General features: G+C 37.6%; 1 pseudogene; it reads right to left on the reverse strand.

The window, feature by feature from the left end:
- Window positions 1-1,276: 1,276 nt before the first annotated feature.
- On the reverse strand, window positions 1,277-2,086 carry LOC127209241 (splicing factor 45-like; annotated as a pseudogene).
- Between the last annotated feature and the right edge of the window lie 9,998 nt (window positions 2,087-12,084).

The following is a 12,084-nucleotide window of genomic DNA, read 5'->3' on the forward strand; positions in this document are numbered from 1 at the left end:
ACAAAACTCTAATTTTACCTGCTGAGAAAGCTTTTCTCAACTTCAAGCAGTTTCTGTTTTACTTTGAAAAGTTTCTTTTTCCACTGTCAAAGCCATAACATTAAATCTCATTTTCCCATCCAGCATTTTGAGGGAATTTACTGGCATCTTAATTTGATGACTTGAGATATATTCATAATAAAGTGCGTGTTAGAGCGCATCCCTGATACGGCAGTTTAGTAACTAGTGTGTCGAGTGGCCAGAGAGAGCATTATTGTCACACTTACAGAAGATCATAATCTTGCAAAATGCTGTCCAAAGAGAGAATGTATTGTGGATGGAATTTCTACATATTCATCGATGATTCTTTTCATACCCTAAAATTCATACATTTTTCTGAATTATGTTTTCATTCATTTTATTCATATTCTTGATGAAAACTAATTTAACAACTGTATTATCGAAATGTACTTGGTTTCAAATGAAATCAGGGTACTAGAAAGTACTTATATGCTACTTAAATTTCAGAAATAGTTCCCAGGTGGGTAATATTACCATGACATTATTAAATAATGACTTGCAGAATTGCTTCTTCTAAATCACATTCATGCTCATAATTCCTTTCAGTTAAAATGGTTACTTATACTAATTTCTTAAAAACATTGTTTAGATACAAAAATATAAGAACATACTAATACATACATTTTATGTAAAAATAGATGATGTATTTTAGTAATAGTATACGGTATAATTTGACAGAAAACAATACATACTCATTAGTTCTGTAAATATTATTTGAAATTGTATTTAGTTTTATTTTATATTTCTATTTTATATTTTTATCTATGTGTATGTGCCTATCATGCGACTGTCTGGTTCCGAAGAGGACAGAACAGATTTTCAGATCTCATGGAAGTGGAGTCAGGGATTGATGTGAGCCACCAAATGTGATCTTGATTGCTGGATTATTTTTTTCAGTTCCTATAAATATTTTCAACAAGTAAGTGCCTACTCGGTGTAGATCTATGAAATACAAGACATTCTAATGTTAGATGGCCAAGTGTGTTTACAGAATCATCTTAATTCCAGTAAGTCAGTTGTGTTACAGTCAGGTTAGTCACAGATACTCATAAACAACACAGTCATAAGTAATATTTCCTCCAAGCGATGTTGTGTCTTAGTACATAAAATGTTTATTCAACAAGAGTGGAAGAAGTAATGACAAATAATTCAAGCTGACCAACCAGCACAGCAAAGCAAGGCTGCTTGGGTGAGTAGAGAAATCAGACAAATTTAATTAATCAGCAGGCTTAATTGCTGATTCAACTCTCTCAAATTCTAAAAATATTCATACTGCGTCATTATCAGAGGCACCAGGAATCTCAAATATCACACATTTTCCAACTTCGCCATGCTTTTCACATTCTTACTTAGTTTCAACTTCCCAGTCTTTATCGACCTCTACTGCACCAACCATGTTCCACAGCAGGACCACTTTAGTAGGGCACTTGAGTATTTCAGTTAATGGATTTGAATCCAACTTCTTGGGTGCATCTTGAGCCCCGCCCTTCCCCATCGTGTCACCCACAATGATCTTGCCGTCCAGCTTGGGGGTCTTCTCCACTGGCAATGCAGTACTCAGCCCTTGCTCATGCTTCCCCAGTCCCTAGCCTTCCCTGAAGCCTTACTTCTGCATGATCTCATGAGCCGCTGTGCCACCTAGGTTAGCACGGAAGGAGTTGCTGTGGCCCGTTGGAAATCTTGATCGATCCTGCTCCTCATACACTGGGGGAGGAATAGCAGCTTTGGAAGACTGTGATCGAGGTCTTGAGTCCTCTTCATAAGGAAAATCTTGGAGTAACTCCTTGTCTTTCTATACAAGAGAAGTAGGTGGGGCGATGGCAGCTCCTCCCATACTTCTTTTTCTCTGTTCTCCCTCACAAACTTCATCTTCATCAGAATCTGGGTCTCTTCGTCTTGAAAGCCCACTGGCTTCATGCCTGTATTTACTCCTCTTTTCTCTTTCTTCTGTTTACATCCGTCTTTCCAGCTCCCGCTTCCTCTGTCGCTCTTCTCTCTGGCATTTCTCGACTTTCTCATAATCATATTGTTAACAATATTTAAATTGTAACTCAGCCTTTAGCCCATAGAGTTACCTTACTGTACACCCAGTGCACAGTGTCACTGCTCTCTCCTTCATCTGGTGCTTCATTATGACGGTGCTAGGTCTCTGTAAATGCTTAGGAAACAGTTCAAAATAAACAGATGTTAGTTTAATAAAGCCGTTTGAGCCTTTGCAGCTGTTCCTGTAAAGAAGCTCAGATCCCTAACATACAAATGAATTACACTGCCTTTCTTTGACCACCAGAGATGAACTCTGTTAGTTGTGTTTTGCTATGTGGGTGGTTCTTCAACAGACAGTACTGTTAATCATGGCACTGCCATAGACCATGCATTTCTAAACAAACCGGGGCCTATGGAAACTTGTTAGGCATCAGGATTTCTGATACTTACTTTTTCTCTCTAATTCATTTAATTTTGCATTTGAAAATAAAACTTTGTGAATTAAGTTGGATTGGGGATAAACGTGGTGATAATATATTTATGTAATATGATAAACATAAATAGACTATAACAGTTTACCATGGTACCTCTTGTAACCCTATACTCAATGAAATGTTGATAACATATTTTAGATTATTTTTTATTATAAAAAGCTAATTTTTCTTAGTATTTTAAACACCAAATTGGTCATACCTAGATACACAGTGTACTCGTTTTAAAAAATTAATACACAGAATATGCTCCTATAACTACGACCCCAATATCTCTAAGAAGTTTGAAGTTATGCATTGCTTTACTTGGTACATGTTAAAAAGCCCTGATTTGCCAGTAGTTACTGATGGGTTTTTACAGATTACTGGATGTGATAGAGAAATTTTCCTGCTGAAATCTCCATGTGCAAACTGTTTCCCTTGATACTTATCATCTATTTAGACCTTATGGTGCTCAATACCTCATGTTGCCTGTTACTCTCATGCATATTTTGTTGTAATTACATAGAAATTAAGTATCTATTCCCATAATTTAGAAAACTGTATTTTTCTCATGACAATGGCTTCTACCCACAAACACATACATACACACACACACTAAATATACACATATACATATAGGCATGCAATTACATAGCGTGTAATTGAGTGGGAGTGGGCGGGTTATTCTCGAGAAGTTGCACATCTTCATATCAAGATATGGTAGAATCAGAGAGAAGAAAAACAAAAGCTGTTAATATAAAGCAGCAAGACACTTCGAGGGGTTCACAAGCAAGAAACGCTTTATTTTATTTTTTTATTGATTTTTTGGAGAATCCAAACCGTGTATTTTGACTCCACCCATCCAAGCTTATCTCTTTCACTCCTTTCAAGGCTCACTCTAACCTCTTTTCTGCCCAACATTATGTCTTTTTTTTTTTTTTTTTTTAATGATCTATTGATTAGAGTTTGTGCTATCTATATACTTTTTGATGTGGGAGTATCCACTAGAACATAGTCAATCTACCAGCAAACAGAAACCCTTAAAGAAATGTAACATTCCCTTCCCTGGAAGCACATAACTCCTCAGTTAGGGAGAAGGACTTGTGAACTGCTTCCAAGTCCATGCTAGAAAACTGACGGACTTCATCTTGTACAGGTAACCACCATTGTTGCTGTGAGTTTATAAGTTCAGGGGTCCAGTCTTGACTACCATTTCAGACACTGTTTCAGAAGCAACATTTTTGATGAAGCCTCACCTAACATCTGTTGAAGTTCTTTAGGGGTTATAGGAAGCAGGACAGAAGTCAAGGTGAAACCGTTCTGTTAACAACAGACTGCCCTCTGTGCCCCCATACACTGCTCTCAGCCACTCTGTGAGCTTTTTTTGCACTTATTAATTGCACATGTCATCTTCGATCTTGAACACCTTTGAGGTGATTTTTAAACAATAAGAAAACACTTATGAAAGCACAAGGTGATTTAGACTAAATAATAAGCCAATAGTTACAAATCATTATTAATAAAAAAACAAAAGGCTTTGGCAAGTGACCTCTTCTATGTTTGTAACTTATCCTTTTACTAAATAGCTGAAAAATAATAGTAACCTAAATTACATTAATGTCCTTTGAGAGTATCTGGAATATAAAAATATCTTATATGTTTTAAAGGTTATCTTCATGAAATATTTTTAAATTTATGTATTTTAGGTATATGTATATGTGCATGCTACTATTTGTCTGTATGTTCACCACCTCCATGTAGCTGTGTGTAAAAGCCTAAAAGAGTGTCACATCCCCACCACTAGTGTTATTGGCAACTTTGAATCCCCAGATACTGGTACCGAACCAATTCTTAACTGCTGAGACATTCCTATATCCACGATCAGATAGTCTAAACCCTCTGAAGTGCTTCTATGTTCCCAATATCACAAACAAGCTAGGCAAGGTTGTACAAACCTTTAGGCTTAGCACTTGAGAGGCAGACCCAATATATCAAAAGCTTAAGGATAGCATCAGCTATACAGTCAATTTGTGGCCAAGATGAGATGCAGGAGACCTTGTCTATAGAAACACAAAATAAAAATGATAATACTAAAGTGCTTTTGATTTATTAATTTAGATTATAAGTCCAGTAGTTTTGATAACTTTGTCTTTTATAGGAAATAAAAATAAATTATCAAATTTCAATGAGAATATGAGTGTTGGTGTTCAGATGTATTTTTTTGTTTGTTCTTTAGAAAGTCTAAAAGTAGCTCAGTGTGGTGGCACACGTCTTTAATCCCAGATCTCAGGCAGGCAGAGGCAGGCATATCTCTGTGAGTTTGAGGCCAACCTGGTCTGTAAAGCCAGTCCAGGACAACCAAGGCTACATGGAGAAACCCTGTTTTGAAAACAAAACAAGTGTGTAAAATTAAGGGAACATGTGGATTTTAGTCTCCTCTAATCAGTAAATGATGAATGACCCAGGGAAAATGAAATTCACACAGGGAAAGGGTCAAACTTTAATGAAACACTCCCTTATCTTAATATCATTACTGAGTTGTCTTTAGGTAGTAGGATATAAATGGCAATAGGGCTTTGGGTGTTTTCACCCTAAAGACAGACTTCACCCATTGCACCATCTAATACATAAGCCCTGGATGAGTGATGCAGGCTCAGGCATGTGATGCAGGCTCAGGCATGTGATGCAGGCTCAGGCATAAACTGAAGAATGAGGAGGAAGGTTGGTCTGAGCCATCTTCTGTGCAGTAGTAGCTATTCTGTCTCCACTGCTTCTGTGTTTCTGGTGCCCTCTCTTGGGCTCTTTTCCTTTCGGTTTTTTTTTTTTTTTTTCTTTGTTCGATTCCAAAAAGGTTAGTTTTTACTTTATTTTATTTTGACGTTATTCCTTGGAATCCTGTTTGTTTTTAAAATGAGGGGTAGAAAGGGGGTGGAAAAGAAGTGATGAGGAACTGGAAGGAGAAAAGGAAAAACTGGAATCAGAATATTGCACGTGAGGAAAAAAAGTCTATTTTCAATAAAAGTAAAATAAAGGTTGTGATTTTTTTTCTAAGTAAAAGGCATACATCTTAATGATGAATATCATTGTACCCTAAGAAGACTGAATAGCTATAGTTGTCCAGAGTGATCCTGGTCTCCATTGTCTTAACAGCTAATTACCACATATAGGTGAATGTATACCAGGTTTGCCTTTCTTGATCTGGGTTACGTCACTTGGGATAATTTTTCTGGTTCTATCCATTTATTTCCAAATTGTGTGATGTCATTAGTATCAATGGATAAGGAGAACACCATTGGGTAAGTGTACCCTCTGTTCAGAGTGCATTCATCTGTTCAGTGCATATATTTCTAGTTTCCTCTCTCTGGCTATTATGAATAGAGCAGCAAGAACTTGTTAGAATCCGTGAAGATTTTAGGGGCGTCCGTGAAGTCTGAGGACAGTATGGCTAGTTTGGTGCCTTGCTTTATTGTCATTTTTTTTTTAAAGGCAGCCTCTGTTTTGTACTTCAATAAATTACGGCTGTGTACAATGAAAAGAAGAAAAAAGAACCTGTTTTGAGTGTATTTGTGCTTGGATGAAGCATACTTTTGGTTTACACTGGAAGTACATAGGCATGGTGCTGTAGAGGCAGCTGTGGAGGCAGCTGAGAGCTTTACATCCTGATCTACAAGTAATTGGAAGAGAGAGACAGACACAGAGAGAGAGAGACAGAGACAGAGAAGAGAGACAGAGAGAGACAGAGAGACAGAGAGAGACAGAGAGACAGAGACAGAGAGACAGAGAGACAGAAAGAGAGAGAGAGAATATGGAGGAGAGAGAGACACAGACACAGAAAGACTGTGCCTGGCCTTGGCTGTGAAACTTCAAAGCTCACCCCCAGCAAAACATCTCCTACAACAAGGGTACACTTATTGGACCAAGGCCACACCTTCCAATCCTCCCCAACAGTTTATATTAACTTGAAAACAAACACGTAAATATATGAGCCCTCGATGAGCATTCCCTTGCAAATCACCACACTGTTCTTTGCAATACAAGTATATACACAAATATATGCATTTTACAATATTACTATTAAGCAACTACAATTAAACATTTATACGTACATCCCTCATCTGTTTATGTAACTCAGTGGTAAAGCACTGTGCTAGTGTTCTCACACTGGATAACATCCTTGTCTAAAATATCCCGATTTAAACACCTTGGATCAAAACATACCTACAGAATGACTGCTTGAAAACCATTTATCAGACTTTTAAGACAGAAATTATAAATCTTGATGTTATGGCAAAGCAATATTCATTATATTTTCTAAATTTTTGCTCCCTCCAAGTTGCTTAAGGTAACATGCCAAGCTGATAGCGGTGAGGTAGAGTTGCAGCAACGTGAGACCTGGAACAATCTTTTGTCCCAGATATTTACGGTCTTGTTTTGGAATCATTGAGGAAGACATAGAAGTATAATGTTCCCCTAAGATAATTTTAGAGATCACTGCACCTGCAGCCAGAGGGAACCTTAAACTTTTTGCTTCTTTATTTTCTTATGCTGTAGCTTTTAATTTACATAAACTTTGAAGATAGTAACCTTTGCTTTGATCTCTCCCAGTCTTAGAATACCCAATAGTCCCAGTATTACGCAGTTTTCAGTGTTTCATGTTCAATAATTTGTTTAAGCTTTAACTTTCTTCTTCTTATTTGAATAATGACTTTAAATAAACTTTGACCTTTTGTCAGCCAACTAATTCACACATTATCTAGAATATTTGGTTAGTAACTCCATTGTTTATAACAAAATAATCTTACTCTGCTTAGCTTTTAATGAATTTTCTGGCTTTAATCATACTTATTTTCAAGAAACTATTCAATCAATACATTTCTGGCTTCAGCCCTCCATGTTTAATCTTTGTAAAAATAAAACAAAATTCCATACACTCCCTCCAAAAGTCTTCCTTTGTCTTAACACACAATTTCAGCACTAAGCCCAAGTCTCATCTAAATGTCTTCTGAATCAGTGCAATAGGAACTAGATTTCTGATTAATTATGAAGAACAGTCTTCAACGGTGAACCAAAGAAACCAGACAAGTCATTTGCCTTCATAATTATAATGGTAAGACAGGCATAGGATTTGATTATGAAAAGAATAGCTCAAGAAAGAAGGTGTCTCTATCAAAGATAAAATCTATCAAGGCAAATTCCATTACATGTTGAAGCTCATGAATATTTATTTCATGCAAAGTAGTGAAGTTGCCCCCATCAGTCAACGCATGAGCACCAGTCTGGTTTTAACAATGTAAGATTGTGACTGGGGCCCTATGATCACAACTGTGAGTGGAAGCCACACCCTGGATGTATTTGTCATGAGCATCCTGTCTTGCTGAAACTAAGAAGCATTGTTTTGGAGTCTGACCCCAGGGCGTCCTGCCTCTTTCTCTAAACATGGAGCTGTGTAAAGTCAGGGAGCTCTATAATCTGCTCTGTAGATGGCACCTGCCTGAAAGCCTCCTTCTCTTTCATCCCACCTCTCTCTCCTTGAGCACAAAATTTCAGCATTTCTGCTGTTTTAATTTAAATTCCACTCCTTGTTCCTTGTATTTCACTAAAATAATGGGTAACTTTTTAATTTTACTTTTAATTTATTATAATTTATTCAGAGCACATCCTGAATATTATTCCCGCGCTTATGTCTTCCTGTTCCCACTCTCCCTCTTCCACCCTAGTCCCCTTCCCTAGACCTCTGACAGAAGAGGATGTCCTCCCCAACATATATATGGCCACAGGATATCAGGTCTCATCCAGCTAGCCTTCTTCCCCTTCCTCTGTGTGGCCATCAGGCCTCCCCACTGAGCAGCAATCAAATTGCGGGCACCAGAGTTCATGTCAGAGGCAATCCCCACTCTCCCCACAACCCTGGAGAATAAGCTGTCCATTGGCTAGATCTGAAGTTTGCTGTGTGCATTGTCCTTGATGGATGTAACAGTTTGTGCAAGATCTCTGAGTCCAGATCCGCCAGCCTTGATGGTTTCCTTGTGGGGCTCCTGAACCTTCAGGATCCCTCCATTCTTCCACACCACTCTCAGCATTCCACCTGGAGTCCAGTGGTGAGTCCCAGCATCTGCCCTGAACCCATGCTGGGTATAGTCTCTCAGAGGACATTTATGTTGGGCTAATCTCCACTTATAAGTGAGTATATATCATGTGTGTCTTTCTGAGTCTGGTATACTTCACTCAGAATGATGATTTCTAGTTCCATCCATCTGTCTGCAAATTTCCAGATTTCCTTGTTTTTAATAGCTAAGTAGTATTCCATTGTGTAAATGTACAACAGTGTATTTATCTATTGTTCTTCAGTTGAGGGACATCTAGCTTCTTTCCAGATTCTGGCTATTATGAGTAAAGCTGCTATGAACATAGTTGAGCAAATGTCTTTGTTCTATGGTGGAGCATCTTTCAGCTATATTCCCAGGAGTGGTAGAGCTGGGTCTTGAGGTAGGACTATTCCCAATTTTCTGAGAAAGAGCCAGGTTGTTCTCCAAAGTGATTGCACAAGTTTACACTCCAACCATTGATCCCCATATCGTCATCAGCATGTGCTGTCACTTGAGTTTTTACTTAGCCATTCTAATGGGTATAAGGTGGAATCTCAGAGTCATTTTGATTTGCAATTACCTGAAGACTAAAGATTTTGAGCTGTCTACATGTGGAAAATGCAAATAGATCCATATTTATCACCCTGCACAAAACTTAAGTCCAAGTGGTTTTAAAACCCGAACAAAGAACCAGGCACACTAAATCTGTTAGAAGAAAAAGTAGGGAAGAGCCTTGAACTCACTGGCACAGAGACAACTTCTTGGTCAAAACACCAATAGCTCAGGCTCTAATTATAATTAATATTGGAACCTCATGAAGCTGAAAAGCTTCTGCAAAACAAAGGACACTGTCAACAGAACAAAATGACAACCTATAGACTGGGAAATGATCTTCACCAACCCTAAATCAGAAGACAGGTAACTGCCTTATGGAGTAGTTGTCCAGTTATATTTCTGCTTCTCTGTAGAATAGGATTTCTGATTTTTTTTTTTTTTTTTTTTTTTTTGTCATATGGACAGTCAGTTTCCTCTGATTTGGGGGCCTTGTGTTCTGTTCCTGAACAATCCATTCAGTTCAACTCTCCCCTTTCATTATGGATTTACTCAACCAATAAGGAGAAAACAGACTGATTTACTTTTAATTCTTTAAACACAGACCTTAGACAGCTAATTATAACACCATTATTTTGATTTTTAGTGTCCATAAAATAGAAGGAATCATTTAGATAAACCTATTTGCCTCCAAAAATTTCCAAACAGCGTAGGTTTTATTTATATAGTCAGCCTTCAGAATGGCTTGTTAGGTACATGCCTGCACGAACTGCTTTTCAAAACAGTTAATTTTATTTTATTAATTTATTCGTGTTACATCTCAATGGTTATCCCCTCCCTTGTGTCCTCCCATTCCTCCCCCCCCCCATTTTTAAACGGGGTCTGCAACACAAGAGAGTGGCTGGGGAATGAGCTTGACTTTTTGTTTGAGGAAAAAATCAGAAAACCACAGGGATTGTAAGTTCTGTGACAAACTGCACATGGTGGCTGCTGTAGCACAGACACAAGCAGCCCTGTGATCACGGATCATCTTTAGAAATATGCCTCTTGCAGTCAGGGTTGGGTGTCACTATGAGAAAGGAAGGGCATACATCATAGAGGCAAGACAGGTGAGAAGCTAAGAGCCTTATCTTTATGCTCCAAGACTTAGAATGTCCATACCTTCGAATCGACCTTTACAGGCACCATCATACTAAAAATAGCATTGATTGACAGTTGCTTTTTAAATTGATAAGTGCGGTCAGTGCAATTCAGATGATGGCAGGGACCTACTCAAGAGAAAAAGATAATGTTTGGTTTTTACGGCTATTATATAACGGAATGTTTGGATAAGCTCCCCTATGTAGAATGAAACTTTTATCTGGTTTCCTTTTTTGAAGTCTTTGTCTTCTTCCCATTATCCTGTTCTATTAGGACGTTTGTTATAACGTTCCCTTTGTTTTTATTTCCAACTGAAACTTTGACAGTAAACTAAAATTGGAGCCATGTGTGTGCCTGAGCATCATTATAAAACCTCACTGTGCGGTAGAATCACCTGCTTCCACAAGGACATTCTTGATATAGTAACTATGGGAAGGTTTAATGGTTAAAGAATGCTTTTAGGATGACTCTGCATGATGTTTGTTTAGGGATTTCTGTTATTTGGGAATGACTGTTAAGACAACAGATCTGTATATTTGTGATAATGAAAATTCTAAAAGCTTGCAATCATGGTTTACTGGGCACATATACATTGAATACATGTAATACATATGATGAACATAGCTGTAGCTATATAAAGTGTCTATAGAGTGATAGGCAAATCCAAGAATCCAGTAATCAAAAATGTGCCTTTGTGATATAAGGAAAAATCAACTTGAAGGATTTTTTTTTTTTTGCCTGGGCAGTGATATAGCCAAAAAATAATGTAGAAAAATGAAAATCTATCCACAATTCACGATGACAATAATATGCTAAAGTCTTAAAATTGAGATTCGAGGTCAAACTTTCTCTGTCCATCTAGAAACTTCTCTACCTATCTGCATATTCTCTCAGTTGTTTATTATTCACGGATGCTCAATAGATTCTGCCTTCAAGTAGATACCTATACTACGTTTCCTTTGTTTTTATATGTAGCTAGATCCTCCAGCGTATATTACTCAAACTTTTGACTGCGAGTGAGCACGGGGCCAAGTATTGCCAAAAATATTTTCCAAATTGTTTTCAGCACATTATTTCCAGTGTCAAATTTTAAATTTTTCCCATTGATATTTTCTTTGCATATCTTTTCTAATATTTAAAGCTTTAGAATTATTCAGACATGAGAGCTTGAAAACTAATTTCTATTTGGATTCTTCTTATGTTTGTCTTGAGTTTGTCTTCCTGGGCCTTTTCTTCCAAAGGACCAGATATTCACTACTAATTACAGACACTATTCCTCATGAAATGCTTCAGAGAGAATCATGCACCTGCTTTTACCAGAGAGAAATTAGAGCCTCTGTGTGTTTACCTGGTCACATGGCAAGAAGTTCATTCAGGGTCAAGCTGAGCTTCATCTGAGAATTGTCTGAAAATCTTTTCTATGTTTCCAGGGTCGAGCATGTCAAGGCTTTCGCTGAAACCACACGTGTTGTCCTGAGATTGGTGCTCAGGGCCAGTTTTCCTGTGTCTCTCTTGGTATTTTTTTATGTTTATTTTGTCTCGGGGCTTTCCTGTCTTTCAATATACTTTGCTTTTATGTCTGTGAATAATGTCTCCCACCTTAACAGTGTCTCTGTACAATATTAATATGCAGAGGCTTCTCCTTCTGCGACAAACTTCCTTCCAATTATACAAGAAGCTGAGACGTAGCACTGGAGTTGTTAGTTGTATTAAATTGAGAAATAGTCACAGGTCATAAACTTCCCAAATAAATGGTGCTCAAATAAGATGTGCACAGAAATTAAAGTTCT

This window comes from Acomys russatus, chromosome 26 (genome assembly GCF_903995435.1).
Source record: "Acomys russatus chromosome 26, mAcoRus1.1, whole genome shotgun sequence".
Taxonomy (NCBI): domain Eukaryota; kingdom Metazoa; phylum Chordata; class Mammalia; order Rodentia; family Muridae; genus Acomys; species Acomys russatus.